This window comes from Silene latifolia, chromosome 9 (genome assembly GCF_048544455.1).
Source record: "Silene latifolia isolate original U9 population chromosome 9, ASM4854445v1, whole genome shotgun sequence".
Classification (NCBI taxonomy): Eukaryota; Viridiplantae; Streptophyta; class Magnoliopsida; order Caryophyllales; family Caryophyllaceae; genus Silene; species Silene latifolia.
Genome location: NC_133534.1, coordinates 162,990,904 through 163,012,967, shown reverse-complemented (window position 1 = coordinate 163,012,967; position 22,064 = coordinate 162,990,904). Strand labels below are relative to the sequence as shown.

The window sequence follows — 22,064 nt, the reverse complement described above, 5'->3', positions numbered from 1 at the left end:
AAATAAAGGGTAAAGATTGCCCGAATGCCGTACATATAATATCCAAACTTGCCCAATAAATAACATCATTGTATATAATTTAATTTATTTATCTCATTTTAGCTTACTCGGTAGGATTTCTAAGAGACACTTTCTCTCTAACTTATTAAAACACCATTTATTATTTGAAGTAAAATTAATGACAAAAGTAATAAAATGAGTACGTATAATTTAAACGGTTACTAATAAATGTGGTCGCAAACTCAAAATCTATGATAAAATTGGTTAGTCACTAAGAAAACATGTACAAAATGAGAATCATTTTGACTCACGAACAATGGTAAAAGATTTACAAAGAAAGGGGTATAAAAAAATGGCCTCTCAATATATTACTCAGAAACCGTCTCTCTCAATTATTTATTTTACTCACATCTCATGATTTTATCAAAACTCTCATGAACAAAAGTATACACTTGACCTATTTTAGCATTTCAGTCTAAATTTCATTTTAGTTTGGTTCAGGTCATCTTAGTTTATTTTTGGTCTTCACTTTTGTTAAGTTCAATTTCAGTCTTATAAATTGAGTGAAGTTAAATTCAATTTAATTCATAACGTTTCAGACCAAAAGAACGGGGTCATGGCAGAGTGAATTTCAAGTCTGAAGAACCGGAAGAAAGCCACATCCTGCAAAATTGGTATTAACATTGATCATGGTTTGAAGAAACTTCTGAACGCATGTTACAAAACCTGCAGGACTAGAGAAGCCTGCTTGTCATCACTCTAAGAATCTACATTTTCAATACCTTCAAATCATTCCTTGTTTCTATGATAATGCCACATTTAATCGACAAAGAATGTTCATTATCAGAACAATATTGGTGTTAGCCTCGATTCTCAATGTATAACACAATGGCCTTGTTAGTGATCCTTGTCCTGTAAAAAGAGGCAAACAGCAGTGCAATCGTCAGGCTTGTCGTAAGGTACATTGATCTTCCATGATGTGACTGCGGCATCAACCACTGCCTTCGCTGCCTTCTCTTCACTCTCGGCTGCCTCAACTATCGACACTACTTCCTCATTTGTAAGAACATCCCATATCTGGATTTCAAATAAAAGTTAAAATTAACCATCCTCTAGTTTCATTTTAAGTTTTGGAATCTTCAACTAAAATCATAAATCTAAGCAATGGACTTCATTGGCTCGCTAGTGTATATGCTTCTAATATTGTGAATCAGCAGTCTGTTGAGTCGATTTTCGAACGTAATTTTACATCATTGGTCATTCAAAAACAGGTTATCGCAGCCAAGCTGATCTGTGTGTGTTCCAACACAGGGTACAGGAATCTGAGCCCCGTACCAACCATGGACAAGACCATTTAAGAATTAAGACTAGTAAGAAAAAAATCTGGCTTACCCCATCAGTAGCAAGACGATGAACAGATCGTCAGAAGTTACACGGCAATGAGTGACGACAGGAATGGAAATAATGCCGTGATTTTTCATAACTAAATCCCCAAAAGCACGAGACATGGCCATTCCTGGACTACACACACGAGGCAACCATGCTCGTGGAAGCTCTGGTTCTTCCCTTAACGCAAATACTCTTCCATTGGACCGTCTTATCCTAGCAGCTTCAGCTTCACAAAACAAACATACCAAACAATCAATTTCTAGGCATAAAAGATGATGTTACATGTAAAACCTGCTCAATCACTTATATATCCCTCATTTAATTATTCGTTCAGTGGGTTTATCTGACAAATAAAACTATCTCATACATGGTATTACTATCAGAAATTGTCAAATTGGTTATGTACCTGGCGTCCCAGGCTTTAAATCAGTGGTCAATTGAACAGCTGCAACCCCATTTCCTGTTTTTGTTCCGAGGATAGCTCTTGAATCCCCTAAATTGGCTATGACAAGATCTTCGCCCTGCTCAGATTTTAACATCTTATCAATTAAAAATGGGCATTTCGAGTATTTACTTTTGGCAAACTAATTTGTACTCCCTCCGTCCCGGTCAATTGTTGTCCTTTTGTTTTGACACAAAGACCAAAGAATGATGAAAAGGCCAATAACCAAATGACAAGTGGAACAAATTGGTTGAGAATGATCAAATTATTCATTAAATTCATTCTTAAAATAGAAAGGACAACAAATGACTGAGACACCCAAAAATGAAAAAGGACAACAAATGACCGGGACAGAGGGAGTATGCGAGATGGTCTAGTCTAATTTATTGTTAAACCACTTTTTTTATCGCGTACCATAATTCTTTTTATTTAATGAGTTTAAGAAATTAGGTCGAAATCAAAAGTTATCAGTTATTCAGGATTCAGGAACAAATATGTACAAGTTAGAGATTGATCAAGTGGCACACCTGTTTAAGTACCGCAACAGCAGTGGTGCCACTGAAAGAGGCATCTAATCGTTTGCCTTGTCTAATCTCTTCATCCATTTCTGTGAACGCTTTCACGAAAGCGTTTTCCCAATCATAGGTTGTTCCTTTACTTTTGGAAAATGTCTCATTTGTCATCATATCCCCATCAACAACGGTTTTCTTTTGTTCGAGTAGTAGCAAGGCCAGGCGCTCTTTGACGAGCCTGCTGACTAAGTGACCATTCTTTCCATGTCCATCAAATACTCCACTAAATACCCCATCTTTTGCACCATAGCCCTTCAAATACAAAGTTATTATCACATCAGTTATAATTAATTAGACTCGATATTATTTGGCTTTGAACAGCAAAACCTTAAGGTGATCGTTGAGACCGAACTATTATAAATATTCCTATTAATGTAGGTGTTAGGATTTATGCCTTGAATTTGTGTCGAAGACGGATGAGTAAGATGCAGCCAGCCGTAACACGGGCGAGTCAGTCCTATACATACACGGGTCGCACGAATCACTGTAACAAGGAGCTTGATTTGGCGTGCAGTGATTTATGTTTTTGGGAAAATTAGTGGGTGTGGACCCCACTTTGTGTTTCCTAGTTTTATTGTTGTATGTTTAGTTTTGCGCACTTAAATTTTCGTGGTATTGTGATTAGGAAATTAATTATTTAATTTCCTATTAGTTTTATCTTATTATTCTAGATATTTTATCTTAGGTGGAATAAATATATAAAGACCCAAGTTTTATTCTAGGTTAATTAAGAGAGAGATTTGAGAGCACAATAAAGAGGGTCGATTTGTGAGGTTCCTTCTAAAGAAGAAAACTCAATTTGTTCCGGGCTCTATTATTGGTGTTCGTCTGTCTTTGAAGATCGGAGGAGTTTGTTCAGATCTTGGTAGGCCTCAAGATTATTTGTCCTTCGTCTTATTGGGGTAGTCTCTTTTGTTACTTTGAGACTACTATATTTGTTGGTAGAATAGGGTATATTTTTGGCTCATATTGAGCGCGTGTGTGTCTGGGTCTCATTGTTGTACTATTTTCTCCACATAGTGAAATTTGATCTCCTCGCAGGTGGACGTAGCGATTATTTTTGGTGAACCACGTAAATCTTTGTGTCAACTTTATTTACATTCGTTATTTATTGTTCTTATCGCTTTATCAATTAACTGTTTGGGTAACGGGACGCCTCCGTTACAACAATTGGCACCGGAGCTAAGGTTCTGATTTGGTATCTGCTTCCGCGTTAGTTGTGTTTTTAGGCGTTATTTGGGTTTCTTGATTTTCAGGTGAAAAGATGTCGTCTACGAATGTTTTGAATGTTGAAAAGTTCCTTTGGGAGAAATAGTTTTGGGTGTGGCGGTTAAAGATGAGAGCTTTGCTTAGACAGCAAGGCGTATGGTCTGTTATCTCAAAGGCAAATTCAGCAGGTAGTTCGTCTGATGCAGAAAAGAAAGCAAAGACAGATGCAGAGGTGGTGTTGGAGGAGAAGGCTCATTCTTTAATTATGTTATCTTTATCTGATGATGTTATGGTTGAGGTTGCCGATGAGGAAACTGCTATAGGTTTGTGGTTGAAGTTGGAATCTTTGTATATGACAAAGACTCTAACCAACAAGTTGCTTCTTAAGCAGCGTTTGTTTGGTCTTCGTATGCAAGAAGGTACGTCTCTCAAGGACCATCTAGACCGTCTTAACTCTATTTTACTTGATTTACGTAATTTAGATGTTAAGGTAGATGATGAGGATGCTGCCTTGATTTTGTTAGTTTCTTTGCCAAATTCGTTTGAGACTTTTGTGGAGTCTTTTGTTGTTGGTAAAGATTCTTTGACTCTAGAGGAAGTGAGGTCAGCGCTTCACACTAGGGATTTGCGCCGAGTAGCGTCAAGTGATGTTGTAGACAGTAGTCTTGTAGGGCTTGTTGTTAATTCGGAGGGTTCTAGTAAGGGTAAAGCCAAGTCTAAGGGTCCTCGTAAGAATGTCTGCAATTACTGCAAAGAACCAGGTCATTGGAAAAATCAGTGTCCTAAGTTGAAGGAAGCTGATGTTTCTACTGTTGCACAAAAGGTTGCTAAATACGATTTTGAGGAAGATTATGCTCTCGTTGTTGATGTTGTTCCACGTTCTTCGGATAGTTGGATTTTGGATACGGGATGCGTTTATCATATGTGTCCTCTTAGGGAATGGTTAACTTCTTATGAAGCTTCACATGGGGTTAATGTTGCCATGGGTGACGGGTCTATTTGTGAGGTGCTTGGAGTGGGGACTGTTCAGGTTAGGATATGTGATGATGTTGTTGTCTTCCTAGAAGGTGTTAGGCATGTTCCACATTTGAAGAGAAATCTTGTATCACTTGGGATGTTAGTTGATCAGGGCTACAGTTTTCAAGGTGATGGTGGATCGTTGTGCGTTGGTAAGGGTTCTTCTGTTACTTGGAGGGGTGTTAAGGAAGGAACTATTTATGTCCTTCAAGGCACTCGTGTCTTTGTTGTTGGAGCATCAGGTAATCATTCTTATGTCTCTCTCGAGTCTAAGTTGGGGCATATGCAACTTGGATATGTGAATGATACTTTGAAGCACATTCAGTTTGGATCACTTGGTGATATTCTGGATAATTCGGGTTTGGATAGCTTTAGTGAGAATGGTAGTGTTGACAGTAAGGTGGAGTCTATTCCGGTACAGGTCAAGCTACAAGGTTCTCAAGACAAGCTATCTACTTTTGTCTCTGCGCCTCAATGAGGCAGTCTGCGCCCAAGAGGTGGGGCGGTTTGGGGCTCCAGGTGGAGCTGTTGTGGCTCTTGAAAGAGAGCCGTTTGGGACCTCATAAGGGGTCATTTGGAACTTCGACGGGAGTTTATTCTTTGGAGCTTTTGGGTTAGACTATCTTGTCTAACAATTTGTACCTTGATGGAGGTAATTTGTGCTCACTTAGAATGTTTGTTTTGTTTTGGTTTCGACTTGAGTTTTGTTGCCTTGGTGTAGGCATTTTTGTGGTGGTCATGACACCTAGTATACTAAAGTGAGACATTTGTTTGTTCGTGGCATTTGGGTTCTTTTTGGGACAGTTTGGTACGACGGTACATTTAGCCATGTAGTTTGGAGGAGATTTTGTTTTTGGAGTCTTGTGTGCGTTGTTTTGGTACACCCGTTCCATCATAGTGACATTTGGTATCTCATATAATTGTGTTGGCATTTGGTAGTTTTTGTCCCCTTCGGAGTTTGCTACGTTTGGCCTTCCTATTGGTATATGAAGATATGTTGGGTACTTAGTACAATTGGTAGTTTTCAGCTTACTACATTGGGTACTTCGTATATTGGTCACATTTGTTGCACACTTGGTTCATTTGTCCATTTTGTGGGTTGTGTTCAAGTCAGTGGAGACTATCGGGACAGGTAGTGACTTGAGGATCGACTCTGTTGAAGCTGATTTGGGTTTGGTTCTTCTATGTTGGGTTCGTGTTTGAATAATTTAAGTCAAGGTGGAGATTTGTTAGGATTTATGCCTTGAATTTGTGTCGAAGACGGATAAGTAAGATGCAGCCAGCCGTAACACGGGCGAGTCAGTCCTATACATACACGGGTCGCACGAATCACTGTAACAAGGAGCTTGATTTGGCGTGCAGTGATTTATGTTTTTGGGAAAATTAGTGGGTGTGGACCCCACTTTGTGTTTCCTAGTTTTATTGTTGTATGTTTAGTTTTGCGCACTTAAGTTTCCGTGGTATTGTGATTAGGAAATTAATTATTTAATTTCCTATTAGTTTTATCTTATTAGTCTAGATATTTTATCTTGGGTGGAATAAATATATAAAGACCCAAGTTTTATTCTAGGTTAATTAAGAGAAAGATTTGAGAGCACAATAAAGAGGGTCGATTTGTGAGGTTCCTTCTGAAGAAGAAAACTCAATTTGTTCCGGGCTCTATTATTGGTGTTCGTCTGTTGATGCGTGTCTTTTATATAAGGTTTTCACCTCATTTGTACACGCATTTCCGTGCCTTTTATGTAGCATCTGGCTACAAATACCCCCGAATATTCTACTTTGGTCTATTTATTGTAATTTGCAGGAATTGACCGAGGAGGAGCTAAATCGAGCCCTAATTGTCCTATTTGTACGCATTCATGGGAAATAAGGAGCCGGAGCTAAGGAATCTTACACTTGGAGGACGTATGAGCTGAGTCAAGGAAGATATTCAAGTCCTGGTGCGCCTATATAGCTCGATCGAGTGCTTTAGTGCTCGATCGAATGCTTACACACTCAACATCGGTCGATCGACCGGTTCATAGAGTCGATCGAGGAGGTTCAGAAGCGGTGCTCGATCGAGAGGATGTCCGACCTCGATCGAGGGACTTGGCGTTCGATCGAGTAATAATCTTACTCGATCGAGGGGTTTTCGTGTGCCTTTAGTTTCTTTTCCGCCTAATCTTTTATGGGCTCTTGTAATCAGTCCATGGATTAGGTTTAAGACAATTTTCAGTATAAGACTGAGGAGAACACTTCGTTACTCCGATCTCCTTCACCACGTACATTTCATCTGTTATTTTGTCACTGTTCATTTGGGAATTCTACTCTCTACCTTGCCACTTTGATTCGGTATTATCAATTTAATTATTTCTCTGTCGTATTTATTGTTTTTAATTCCTTTTCTCTCTTTATTTTATAATAGTTCATTCAACTAGATTATTCATCATGTTTAGTTTGAATTATTTGGTTATTGTATTTGTTAATTTGATAATTATGAGTAGCTAAATTCCTATGCTAAGACTATAGGGGACCCATGATTTGAAGGGAGAGTAATCAAATTACTAGGTCAATACCGGTATCGTCTTTGTTGTTTAAATGCTACAAATAACTGTAATTGCCTAATTGAGTCGACGCAATTAGACCCTTATTCTTAGTGGACCTTGACCTGGACCGAAAGGTTGGAAGAGGGAGACTAGTAGCGAACAATAGAGTATTGCAGCGAGGGCGAAAGTTAAACTGTTTACGCTTTAGGGTGAATTAAGGACCGAAAGGTGACGTTCGCTACCCCTTAGACCATACTGCATTGACCTGGGACCTAGATTACTCGACCAGATAATTGTGGCGAACCGCTTGTCTTAGCTATTCCCTTTTATCTGTTAAACTCCTTCCTTTTATTTCCTCTTTTCCTTGCTCTGTTAGTTTAGAATTCACAATTTAAAACCCCCAATTTGGTTACTTAGACGAGCCTAGTTTTAGCATACAATTCCTACCTCTCTGTGGATTCGACCCGACTTCCCTAGCTATATTAGTTAGTTGGAACCAGTTGGTTTATTTTTTACAGGTACGCGACAGACGTGTCAAATTTTGGCGCCGTTGCCGGGGAGGTGGCGCATATTTGTTGCTTTAATTAAGTTTGTCTCTCGTCTCAAGGAATTCATTCCTTGAGACTGATCTCATTTTCTTTGCGAAGCTTTGATCAGTTTTGCAGGTTAGTAGCTTATTTGTCAAAATGCCTACGATTACAGAGCATACAGAGCCATGTGGTAGATGCGGCGAGGAAGGGCACGATCTTTTTGAATGCACGGCAGGTGTGGAGCGCGCCCTTGCATATAAGAAGTTCAAGCAGGGAGTTCCTTTCTCCCAGCTATATGACGAGATAAAGAGCGTTTCTACCCCTTCTACGCCCGTATCACGACCAGTCTCTCCCTCTTCAAGAGAAGAAATTGCCGAGTTGAAATCCATTATGATGAGTATGTCACAAAAATCTGATACGGTTATATCAGAGTTGAAAGAACAAGTCGCACAGTTGACACAGGCCACGGATCAAGCCAAGCCTTTTCCAATTTGTGACCCAGTCAGTGCACTGAGCTTCCAAATTGACCTTCCTCATGAAGAAGACAAGACATTGGCAGCTAATGATGATTCAGATGATGATTTGGAGGAGTTCCTGCAGGAAATACTTGCTGCGTGTGAAGTCACCACTCGATCGAGCAACTCATCCACTCGATCGAGCGGTACTAATCATTCAGTCACTCGATCGAGTGACACTGGCGGTCGATCGAGAAGTACAGAACCCCAAGTTGGTCGATCGAGTAACCATGCTGAAGAAAACACTCGATCGAGTGATATTGAAGAAGAAACCGGTCGATCGACCAGTAAGGGTACTCGATCCAGTGCATTAAGTGGCGGAATTCCTAACTCAGTATCTAATACCGCCACCGTGTCATCTTCCCCTGCTGTGGAGACGTCACGCATCGACAAGGGTAAAGGAAAGGTTGCGGGACCACTCATCGCTACCAGGGTACCCTTCCCAAGTCGTCCAAGGACGCAAGGATCAAGAACAACGATGACGGTAAGTTCGTGGACATCGTGAAGAACCTTTGTGTAACTGTCCCTTTTTCGAACTTGTTACTCAGGTTCCTACTTACGCTAAGTTTATGAAGGATATTGTGACGCGTAAGAGGAATTTGAGCGAATTTGAGACGATCTCATTTATGGAAGATTCTAGTAACCTGCTGTTAAATAAGGCCCCTCCAAAAATGAAAGACCCGGGCAGCTTTTCTATTACCTGTGTCATAGGTAATTTGGTTATTGATAACGCCCTTTGTGATTTAGGTGCTAGCGTCAGTGTCATGCCCCTTCTTGTTTGCAAGCAATTGAAGATGAGTCACTTCAAGGTGACTAACATTACCCTACTGGATGGTGATAGATCGTTAGGAGACCTTTAGGTGTCTTGGAGGATGTGCTGTGAAAATAGGCAAGCTTTACATCCCCGTAGATTTCATTGTTTTGGATATAGCCGAGGACACCGAACCCAGATTATTTTAGGAAGACGTTCCTTTGTACAAGGTGGGGCCGTTATTGATGTCGACAAGGGCGTCGACTCTTGCGAGAGGGGATGACGCTATCACATTCGGTTTGCCCAATTTTTAGCCCACCCAATGATAGAGGACACTTGTTATTGATCGATATCATTGATGAGTCTATTTATGACTTACGGTCGGGTTCTTTTATGAAGGACCCCGGAAGCTCTCATGCTTTTTGATGAGTGTGCGAGATAGCCCGAGAGAACGATGATCTTTGCGTTGGATTTGCTTGTTGATGATTTAGATGAGCGTGAGGGAGAGCAGGTGGAACAGATGATCAGCACTCTTTGCTCCATTGAGGTAAAGGTACCGGAACGTAAGCCTCTCCCATCTCATCTTAAATATGCTTTTTTAGACGATACAGAGCAGTATCCAGTCATTGTTAGTGCCAAGCTTAGTGATGATCAGCTAACTTCTTTGTTAGCTGTACTTAAGAAAAACAGGAAGGCAATGGGCTATTCACTGGATGACATCACAGGGATTAGTCCCGATATTTGTATGCACAGGATAGAGCTGGAGGAGGATCACAAGCCTTGCGAGACGGGGGCGGCGTCGGGTGAACCAGAAGATGCAGGATGTTGTGATGGCTGAGGTAATGAAGCTTCTGGACGTAGGTATTATCTATTCGGTAGGTAATTCTAGATGGGTAAGCCCAGTACAGGTAGTCCCGAAGAAAGGAGGGACAACTGTAGTTAAGAATGAGAAAAATGAATTAATACCTACCCGAGTAGTGACTGGTTGGCGGATGTGCATAGACTACAGACAGCTGAATGCCGCCACCAAGAAAGACCACTTCCCCCTTCCTTTTATTGATCAAATGGTAGAAAGGTTAGCTTCTCATAAATTTTTCTGCTATTTAGATGGGTATTCAGGGTTCTTTCAGATCCCTATCCACCCAGATGATCAGGCCAAGACTACATTTACTTGTCCCAAGGGTGTTTTTGCGTATCGCAGAATGCCTTTTGGTTTGTGCAATGCCCCTGCCACCTTCCAAAGGTGTATGATGGGGATATTTTCAGAGTATATTGAGTCTATCATGGAAGTTTTTATGGAGGACTTCAGTGTTTATGGAAGTGATTTTTCTAACTGTCTGTCTAACCTTGAGAAAGTGTTGCATTTGTATTGAGGTTAATCTTGTCTTTGAATCGGGAGAAGTGCCACTTTATGGTCAACGAGGGAGTTGTCTTAGGGCACTTAGTTTCTGATAGGGGAATAGAAGTCGACAAAGCAAAGGTGGAAGTGATTCAGCAATTGCCACCTCCAGTTAATGTTAAGGGGGTGAGGAGCTTCCTTGGTCACGCTGGCTTTTATCGCCGGTTTATCAAGGATTTCTCCAAAATTGCTAAACCACTTACACACTGTTGTTTAAAGATGCCCCTTTTGTTTTTATCGATGCTTGTCTTTCGCTTTTAACAGGTTAAAGCAGGCCTTAGTCTCCGCGCCGATCATCTGACCTCCCAACTGGGACTTGCGTTCGAGATCATGTGCGACGCGAGTGACTATGCACTAGGAGCGGTGCTAGGCCAGAGGAAAGACAAAGCCTTGAATGCTATTTACTATGCGAGCCGAACTCTGGATGAGGCTCAAGTGAAGTACACTACCATCGAGAAGGAGCGTTAGTTGTAGTTTATGCCTTAGAAAAGTTTCGTACTTATTTAGTTGGGTCGGGAAGTCACTTTCATTTTTTACCGACCATGCAGCTTTGAGGCAACTCCTTGCTAAGAAGGAGGCTAAAGCGGGACACGAGATGGATATTCCTTCTTCGGGAGTTTGATTTGCGAGATCAAGGACAAGAAAGGAGCCGAGAACGTTGTAGGCGATCACTTGTCGCGATCGATGCGACAAGAAGGGGAAGATTCTCTCCTATTGATGATTCTTTCCCGACGATACTTTAATTTTTGTTATATCGTCTATTGTTGACCAGGAACCTTGGTATGCAGATATAGCTAACCGTTGTCGGTGGCAAGTCGCCGACCGACCTTTCTTCTCAAAGAAAAGAAGCGTTTTACGTATAACGCTAGCAAAGATTACAGGATGATCCTTACTTGTTTAAGGAATGTGCGAGACGGTCTCTACAGACGGTGTATTCCGCAGTGGGAGACCAAAATAGTCTTGGAAGGCTGTCACTCCTCTTCATATGGTGGTCACCACGGTCCATCGCGCACCGTGGCTAAGGTACTTGATCGGCTTTTCTCGGCCTTCTTTGTTTGCCGACGCCAAGTCTTTTGTTTCACTTGTGATGCATGCCAACGATCGGGAATATTTCGAAGAGACACGAGATGCCACAAAACGGCATCCTAGAGGTTGAGGTTTTCGATGTCTGGGGCATCGATTTCCAAGGACCATTCCCGTCCAGTAAAGGTAACAGGTATATTTTGGTAGCTGTAGACTACGTGTCGAAATGGGTTGAGGCAATTGCTTCACCCCATTGTGACGGTAAGACCGTGATAAAAATGTTCAAAAGATCATATTCCCCGTTTTGGTGTCCCTAGGGTCGTCATTAGTGATGGGGGATGCACTTTAAGGAAAAGAAACTCACTTCCATATCGTCTAGAGTTGGTGTCCAACACGGCGTGGTTTGGGGTATCATCCCCAAACTAGTGGTCGTGTAGAGGTCTCTAATCGCGAGTGAAAGAGATCTTGTCTAAAGTAGTTTTTAAATCACGGAAGGACTGGAGTCTTAAGCTAGATGACACATTATGGGCATATAGAACTGCCTTTAAGACACCAATTGGTGCATCACCTTATAGGTTAGTTTATGGGAAATCGTGTCACTTACCTGTTGAGCTGGAATGTAAGGCCTGGTGGGCAATCCGTGAGCTTAATTATGATCCTAAAGCGTGTGGTCGAATCGTCTTTTGCAGCTAGATGAATTAGAGGAGTTTAGGCTTAACGCCTATGATAACTCGCGCATTTACAAGGAAAAGACGAAGAGATGGCATGACAAGAGAATCCTACCTCGGGAGTTTCATGTGGGGCGGAAGGTGTTCTTTGTTTAATGCTCGGTTGAGACTATTTCCTGGCAAGCTGAAGTCCAGGTGGACTGGTCCATACACGGTGACGGCTGTCACCAAATTTGGATCCGTAGAACTTGAAGACTCCGAGGGCCACAGATTCAAGGTGAATGGCCAATAAGTGAAGCACTACCACGAGGCGAGTGAAGCGGGCAACCGCGTTGAAGTCTTGCGCTTCGACGAGCTCGACGCGCCAGTTACTTGATACCAGAAAGGTCGTGCGGGACCTATTAAACCAGCGCTCTCCGGGAGGCAGCCCGGACAGTTTATTTTTGCTTTTGTTGAACTATTTGTTTTATTTGGTTTTTATGTTTTACTTTAGCTTTACGTTGACATTAGACACTGCGTTTTGAACAATATTTGTGCTTCCTTGCTTTTATACGTCCTTTGCAGATTAAAAGTACTCGATCGAAGGTTTTTGTGTTCGATCGAGCACTTTCTGATGCGGCCGCTACTCGATCGAGGGGTCCTGTCCTCGATCGACCAGATCCCTATCCGTGCCTACTCGATCGAGTGATTCAGTGCTCGATCGAGTCCACTCATGCTGCCAAAAATTCGATCGAGCCATTCCACGCACTCGATCGAAGGGTATTGACCTCCAGCCGCTGTTTTGCGTCTACAAAGCCACTGTTTGACTTTCTTTGACCTCCCATGTTCATGGTCGGTTTGGGGAGGTCCCACTTTATGACGTTTTGTAAGTTCCCGACTTCACTCTTCCTTTTCCTTTCAGTTTGCGTTTCTTCCCTATTTTTGGTACAATGAGGGCATTGTACGGTTTGGTTTGGGGAGGTATGCATCCATATCTGTGTCTGCATGTTTCTTGCACTTTTGCTTGCACGTTTAATTATTTCCATGTTTCTTGCACTTTTGCTTGCACGTTTAATTATTTCCGCATGCATTGTTTTAATTAATTTCAATATCATATAAAAATCGAAAAAATTCAACAATTTTCAAAATTTTCATGTTTTAATTGAGTCGGAACGTTTGAACATTGACGCTACTTTGAATCTTTACTTGAGCCTGGCTCATTCTTGACATTTAGCTGGCATGATTATGTGCATAATCTACGAGTTTTTGTTTCTCTCTTATCTGAACGAATAGACTTGATTCTTTATGTCGGCAAGCTACAATACATTCTGAGGTTAGAGCTTATTAAACTGGTGACATTCATGACCGGTTTCGTTTAGAATGTGAGTAGTACTCTCTTTAAGGCATGTAACATCAATTTGCATAAGCATGAGTCTAGTCTTCTTAATACCTGTATGCATTCGGTCTGTGGATGGTGACACGTGTTAGGAGAGGCAGTCCCCCTTATTTCATTCTACCCACGAGCCTCACATAGCCAAATTGCCTTTTTGTCCTATCAACTACTTTCTATAATATTTCCTACCCTAGCTGAGCTAGTAACGAGTAGTTCTTGGAATGTGTTATTGCAATTTGGTTATTTCATCTGATTTCAGAAGATGGTGGAAGAATTGAAGGGAAAGAAAGAAAAAAAAAATGTGTTGAATTGTGAAAAAAAATGAACGAAACAAAAAGAAAAGAAAGAAAGCGAAAAGAAAAAAAAAAAGAGAGACAGAAAAATTCAAGAAAAAAAAAAGAGGAATGAAAAAGAATGAGAATTGCTCAATGTTTCACACTCCCATGCCTTATTTACATTTTATGGGGAGTTGATGACTTTTTGGTGTTTTGTGAGTTTAGTGCATAATTTTGCACCGATTCATCTTGCTGTTATGAGTACGAAGTTGGGATGCAGTCTATATTTGGATCCGTTGTTGCTAGCCTAGCTATTAACCCCACATATCCAAATTCACTTTAGCCCCTTCTTACCCATTACCTCACTAACCCAAATGTAAGTCCTCGGCACGTGTCTTGGTCATTAGTATGGTTGGAATGCGTATGTACGGTTGTAGAGACTTTATTCATGTTAACTGCATGCATGTTCTTATAGGTCGAGTTAGGTGAGTGTCTTGCTTCTTCCTATCTTTCACATATATACTCACCTTGTACCTGATTTTGAGTGACGAGCGACCCGTGAGAGTCCGACATCTTTGAATCTTGCAAGGTCGACGGTTCAGTAAGCTTGAAACATTAATTTAACTCGTTTGCACTTTTCAGTTGCCACTTTGTCATTTTGTTGCATTAAATTGGTTCTATTGGATGATTTGTAGCTGATGCGTTGGTCCCGTTCTATTGTTCACCCTTAGTTGCATTCATATTTGCTTGGGGACAAGCAAAGGTTTGGTTTGGGGAGATTTGATGCGTGTCTTTTATATAAGGTTTTCACCTCATTTGTACACGCATTTCCGTGCCTTTTATGTAGCATCTGGCTACAAATACCCCCGAATATTCTACTTTGGTCTATTTATTGTAATTTGCAGGAATTGACCGAGGAGGAGCTAAATCGAGCCCTAATTGTCCTATTTGTACGCATTCATGGGAAATAAGGAGCCGGAGCTAAGGAATCTTACACTTGGAGGACGTATGAGCTGAGTCAAGGAAGATATTCAAGTCCTGGTGCGCCTATATAGCTCGATCGAGTGCTTTAGTGCTCGATCGAATGCTTACACACTCAACACTGGTCGATCGACCAGTTCATAGAGTCGATCGAGCAGGTTCAGGAAGCAGTGCTCGATCGAGAGGATGTCCGACCTCGATCGAGGGACTTGGCGTTCGATCGAGTAATAATCTTACTCGATCGAGGGGTTTTCGTGTGCCTTTAGTTTCTTTTCCGCCTAATCTTTTATGGGCTCTTGTAATCAGTCCATGGATTAGGTTTAAGACAATTTTCAGTATAAGACTGAGGAGAACACTTCGTTACTCCGATCTCCTTCACCACGTACATTTCATCTGTTATTTTGTCACTGTTCATTTGGGAATTCTACTCTCTACCTTGCCACTTTGATTCGGTATTATCAATTTAATTATTTCTCTGTCGTATTTATTGTTTTTAATTCCTTTTCTCTCTTTATTTTATAATAGTTCATTCAACTAGATTATTCATCATGTTTAGTTTGAATTATTTGGTTATTGTATTTGTTAATTTGATAATTATGAGTAGCTAAATTCCTATGCTAAGACTATAGGGGACCCATGATTTGAAGGGAGAGTAATCAAATTACTAGGTCAATACCGGTATCGTCTTTGTTGTTTAAATGCTACAAATAACTGTAATTGCCTAATTGAGTCGACGCAATTAGACCCTTATTCTTAGTGGACCTTGACCTGGACCGAAAGGTTGGAAGAGGGAGACTAGTAGCGAACAATAGAGTATTGCAGCGAGGGCGAAAGTTAAACTGTTTACGCTTTAGGGTGAATTAAGGACCGAAAGGTGACGTTCGCTACCCCTTAGACCATACTGCATTGACCTGGGACCTAGATTACTCGACCAGATAATTGTGGCGAACCGCTTGTCTTAGCTATTCCCTTTTATCTGTTAAACTCCTTCCTTTTATTTCCTCTTTTCCTTGCTCTGTTAGTTTAGAATTCACAATTTAAAACCCCCAATTTGGTTACTTAGACGAGCCTAGTTTTAGCATACAATTCCTACCTCTCTGTGGATTCGACCCGACTTCCCTAGCTATATTAGTTAGTTGGAACCAGTTGGTTTATTTTTGACAGGTACGCGACAGACGTGTCATCTGTCTTTGAAGATCGGAGGAGTTTGTTCAGATCTTGGTAGGCCTCAAGATTATTTGTCCTTCGTTTTATTGGGGTAGTCTCTTTTGTTCCTTTGAGACTACTATATTTGTTGGTAGAATAGGGTATACTTTTGGCTCATATTGAGCGCGTGTGTACCGGTCTACTGTTGTACTATTTTCTCCACATAGTGAAATTTGATCTCCTCGCAGGGTGGACGTAGCCAGTTATTTTACTGGTGAACCACGTAAATCTTTGTGTCAACTTTATTTACATTCGTTATTATTGTTCTTATCGCCTTATCAATTAACTGTTTGGGTAAAGGGACGCCTCCGTTACAACAGTAGAAAATATGATCGATGCCTTTTCCATTGAATATGATAAAGCTTATATACACCTAATATCCAACTATTGCCTAATTACAATATTGACTAAATAAATTACAATCGGCAACTAATAACTTTATATACGGAATGAATAAATAAACAAACCGGAATGATTTGTTTCTATATTCTAACACACCCCTGCAGTCTTATTGGGAGGACTACGAACGTTAAGACTGTCACGAAAATCATTAAACAAAAACGAAGGCAACCCCTTCGTGAAAATGTCCGCGAGTTGATGGCGAGATGGCACGTGATGAACTCGAACATCACCTTTGGCAACCTTTTCCCGAACGAAATGAATGTCAAGCTCGATATGTTTAGTGCGTTGATGTTGGACCGGATTTCCCGCCAAATAAATGGCACTAATATTATCGCAATATACCAGCGTTGCCTTAGACAAAGGACGATGTAACTCCAGCAAGAGATTACGCAACCAACATGATTCGGATACTACATTTGCAACCCCACGGTACTCGGCCTCCGCGCTGGAACGAGACAAAGTGGGTTGTCTTTTGGAGGCCCACGAAACCAAATTATCACCGAGAAACACGGCATAGCCACTGGTGGACCTGCGTGTGTCCGGGCACCCAGCCCAATTCGCATCGGTATATGTCGTCAAGGAGAATTTCGGGGAAGCACTGAGTGATAAACCATACCTATGAGTACCCTTAACATAACGAAGGATCCGTTTAAGGGCGTTCATGTGCACTTCCATGGGATTGTGCATGAATAAACATACTTGTTGGACCGCATAGGATAAATCCGGACGAGTAAGGGTAAGGTACTGAAGAGATCCTGTGAGACGCCGGTACAAAGACGGATCGCTGCATGGAGAACTAGCAATCGAACTAAGCTTTGGCTTAGTATCCACGAGAGTCGAACATGGTTTGCAAGAAGACATACCTGCCCGGTCTAGAATCTCGAGTGTATACTTTGATTGCGAAAGAAAGAGCCCACCTTGTTCAGGTGTTACGGCAATTCCCAAAAAATAACTCAACGGACCTAAGTCCTTCATTGCAAACTCGGCCCCAAGACGGGCCATTATCGATCGACGCAAGTCATCCGAGGAAGCGGTAAGGATCATATCATCAACATAAAGGAGAAGATAGGCAAGATGTGTACCGTTTTTATAGATGAATAAAGAGTGATCGCATTTGTTATGAACAAATCCCATGGTTGCAATATAATCAGCAAATCTTTGATACCAAGCTCGCGGGGCTTGCTTTAGTCCGTATAAAGACTTGCGAAGAAGACACACATGAGACGGAAACCGTGAGTCCCTGTAGCCAATGGGTTGATGCATGTATACCGTTTCATGTAAGTTACCGTGCAAGAACGCATTTTTCACATCCAATTGATGGATTGACCACTTATTGGCAAGAGCCAAACTCAAGACAACACGAATGGAGGCCGGCTTCACAACCGGGCTGAAGGTTTCACCGCAATCGACACCAAATTCTTGAGTTTTCCCATCACCTACAAGACGAGCCTTATGCCTCTCAAAAGAACCGTTAGCATTATATTTATGGCGAAATATCCACAAACAACGAATGACATTCACATTAGGCGGACGGGGTACTAATTCCCACGTTCCATTGCTAATTAAAGCATTAAATTCGTCATCCATGGCCAGTTTCCAATTAACGTCATTAAGGGCGGACACGGGGTTACGAGGTAAAGGGGATATAGCTACCTTGGTATTAAGATCGAAAATAGGTTTAGGCTTATATATACCGTGGTCACCGCGTGTAACTGCCTTAGAAACATTAGGAGGAGGTTGGTTGGCATGGGTTGGTTGTGGTTGGGCCGAGACATGTTGCTGGGGTTCGAGGGAGGCAGGGGCAGGCGTAACAGGGGTGTGGGGGTGCGAAACAGGGGTCGAAACAGGAGATAAGGGGGGAGTATTGTCGACTGGCTGGTCAGGGATGTCGACGGGTTGTGTAGGTTGGGAGTTGGTCATTTGTTGAAGTACATACGGAGGAATTACGTCATCAAGAAAATGATAGTCAATAGAGTCACTAGCTTGATTATTTTTGAACGGAAATTGATACTCATCAAAAATCACATGGCGACTAACAATAATTTTCTTTTGCGTAATGTCGTAACATTTGTAACCTCGGTGATGATCCGGGTACCCAAGAAAAACACATGGAGTAGAGCGGGCTTGTAATTTGTGTCGTGTAGGGGACGGTACAAGTGGATAACATAAGCAACCAAAAATACGAAGAGAAGTATAAGATGGTTGCTTCATGTATAGTTTGTACGTTGGACTAATGAAATTGATTTGTTTATTTGGTAAAATATTTAGCAAGTAGGTCACCATACTAAGAGCGTGATGCCAAAACGATGGAGGGACGGACGCATGAAGAAGAAGAGTACGGACAACGTTATTTATAGATCGAATTTTACGCTCAGCCTTACCGTTTTGTGAGGAAGTATAGGGACACGAGAATCGAAACGAGGTACCATGTGCGGCACATGTTTCCCAAAATGGGTGATTGTCAAATTCTTTTCCGTTATCACACTGTATATTCTTTATTTCTCTTTCAAATTGCGTATTAATGAATTGTCGAAATTTTAAATAAATTGAGTGAACCTGTGATTTGTGAGCTATCGGAAAAGTCCAAACAAAATTAGTAAAATCATCGACAAAAACTAAATAATATCTATGACCGGAAGAGCTAGGGACAGGTGAAGTCCATATGTCACAATGAATTATATCAAATGGCATAATTGTCTTAGTAATAGATTGCATAAATGGTAATTTAACCGCCTTACCAATTGAGCAAGAAGGACAAACAAATTGTTTCGAAATTCCATTACAAGAAATTAAATGATTTATTCGTAGCGAATCAAAAATTGGTGATCCAGGATTCCCGAGCCGGGCGTGCCATACTGACGGGTGAAGTGCAATAAAAGACGACGCTTGGTGGAGCGGAATTGGTGACGACACAACTGGATATAGGTCTCCTTGACTATCACATCTCATTAGACGCCTCCCCGTCTTGAAATCCTTCACACAAAACCCAAGAGGGTCAATTTCTACGGTGACGGAATTATCTTTGGTAAATTTTCTGACCGACACAAGGTTTTTGACGAGTTGAGGGACATATAGGACATTTTTAAGGGCAAATGACTTATTTTTAATGGGTAGTTTAGAGTTTCCATATCCGTTAATTGGTATAGTCTGACCACTTCCAACTAGAATACCATTTTTAATGCTCGAATTAACAAAGGAAGAAAGAGTACCTGCATCCGATGTCATGTGAGAAGTCGCTCCTGTATCCATGAACCAACGCGGATCATGAGGACTAATGCCCAAGGTGTACATCGCGGCTTCTATATCAGTCGGGGTAGGCGAGTTCTCTACCGTATAAGCCTGTTGCCTAGGCTGAAACGGTGGTCGCGGTGCTCCAGCAGGACGTGGCTAAGCTGCTGTAGGATAAGGACATGGAGGGTAAGCCCAAGGCGATTGTTGCCAGGGCCAGCTGCCATAACCCGTGCTTGGCCAAGGTGCTGCCGGAACAGGAGACGGGGTAGGAGCAGCAGTATTTCCACCGCCAAAACTACCCGAGTTGGAGCCTCGTGAACCACTTCCAGCGCCTTTCCCTTGCTTTCCCTTCTTCTTATTGGTCCCGTTGTTCTTACCCTTACCCTGTGACGACGCCGGTGGTGGTCCTAAAATTGATGAACCATCACCTGAATTCTTCGCATACATCGCCTGAGAGGCCGTTGTGGCGGCACTCTTCGCGATACTCGCTTCTTCGAGGGCTAGCATAGACCGGGCACTATAGAATTGAGGCAAGGGATTTGCCTGCCTGATCATTGTTCCGACGCCATTATATGCCTCTGTTAAACCTGAGACTAATTGGAGAACTAGTCGATTATTTGTAACCGGAGCGCCAACGTTCTTTAATTGATCCGCAAGCGATTTGAGACGTTGACAATAAGCAGCAACAGTCGGAAAATCCGACATAGAAGTGTGTGAGAACTCTTGATCGAGAGTAACTGCACGCGTGTTTTGGTTATCGAGAAAAATATTCCGTAACCAATTCCAACATTCCATTGCCGTGGATTCAGCCTCCACAATGGTCTCGAGAAGGTCAATAGTGACCGTTACGTAGATCCATTGAAGGACCGTAGCATCAAGAACCTCCCACATCTCCATTTCTTCTGCCGTTTCGGGCGCCTTAGGGCCACCTGTTTTGGGCTGAATTATATGGTGAAGCACTCGATTCGACTTGGCATGATTCGTAAAGAGGGCGACCCAAAGAGGATATTGGTCGTTATCCATCACGAGAGTGACGGAAACGCTGTTCTTGATATTGGTGACGGCAAGAGCCGGATGGAAGGTGTTCGATTTCTTGTTAGTCATGACTGAGGACGTGAGGTCGAGAGAGGAGTTTGTCGTGACTGAGAAGAGATCGAAGAGAGGAGAGGAGCGGAAGCGATGGATCAATTTAACCTAAAAGCTGATACCATGTAGGAAATATGATCGATGCCTTTTCCATTGAATATGATAAAGCTTATATACACCTAATATCCAACTATTGCCTAATTACAATATTGACTAAATAAATTACAATCGGCAACTAATAACTTTATATACGGAATGAATAAATAAACAAATCGGAATGATTTGTTTCTATATTCTAACAGGAATAAAGCGAAATGATTCATTAAACTGCATGTTTTTCTTATATTACAAAATGTCAATCAATCGATGCAACTTTCAATTTTCAAATCACTTCTAACTAAGAATCACGCAGATACAATACAATTAAGCGTATTTTCTATCCCATGTCTACAAACATAACTTAACATCTGCATATAATTCTTCACAGAAAACAAACCATAATTTTAAACCTTCAAGTCTCTGCATCAAATGTCTACAAACATTTTCCATTCAAACTTGCATACTATTGAGAATAAAAATCTGTTTTATTTTCATTAATTCCTCATGAAATGCAAAACAACGCGTAATTGCGTAAAGCGACCAATTACAACACATACAACAACATAATTCAGGCTAACGGTACAAAACATGGTAAACAAAGTACCTGATAGATGACAGCAGCATCTTGGTTAACCTTTTTACCGCCTCGTCGAGAATGCAAACAACCCACAACCCTTTGACCTTGTTTATCACGAAGAACACTGCCTAGTCCCTCTGGATTAACTGAAGACCCGGTTGATAATTTACTTCCCATTACCTCCACAAATTCTGTTTTTAACTTGGTAAAAATTGTTTATCTTCTAAAGCATTCCTGTTTGAAAATTTCTCAAACAAAAGCAGATTATATAACACAAGCTGACGGTTGACATTTTATTAAGATCAAGTTGGATTATTTCTTTAAAATTTTAAATTATATTTGTTTGGTGAAAGCTACCTTGTATGGCTCATCATATCCTCCACAAAGTGTACATGATGTGTAGCCAAGTCGGATAGATGTGTTCCTGTATTCTATAATGTTGCTAATATTATCCACTTTACTTAACAATTTATCAATTGGGTTGAATAAGATATGAACCAATTTAATAAATAAATAATAAATATGGATAATTTATATGAGAAAAGGTCATTTCCAATCTTGTTGCAAACCATACAAAAAGGGCAATCATAAAATTGACTCGACTCCTTTACACAACCTAGAGACATTGTCGTAAATTGCAAATAATTGAAGGACAATGCTAGGACGCCAGCGGGTGATACAAAATCTTTGTACCAACCTAATTAAAATAATAATCAAATAAAAAGAGAGATTAAAATGAGTAGATTTTGCGTATTAGAAGGGGTAAAAAAGTAAGCAAAGATGATGATGTATTCA

The 22,064-nt window shown here is 41.2% G+C and overlaps 1 pseudogene; it reads right to left on the bottom strand.

Annotated features, from left to right (window-relative positions):
• Positions 1-704: 704 nt before the first annotated feature.
• LOC141600180 (putative protein phosphatase 2C 12) lies at positions 705-21,711 on the bottom strand (annotated as a pseudogene).
• Between the last annotated feature and the right edge of the window lie 353 nt (positions 21,712-22,064).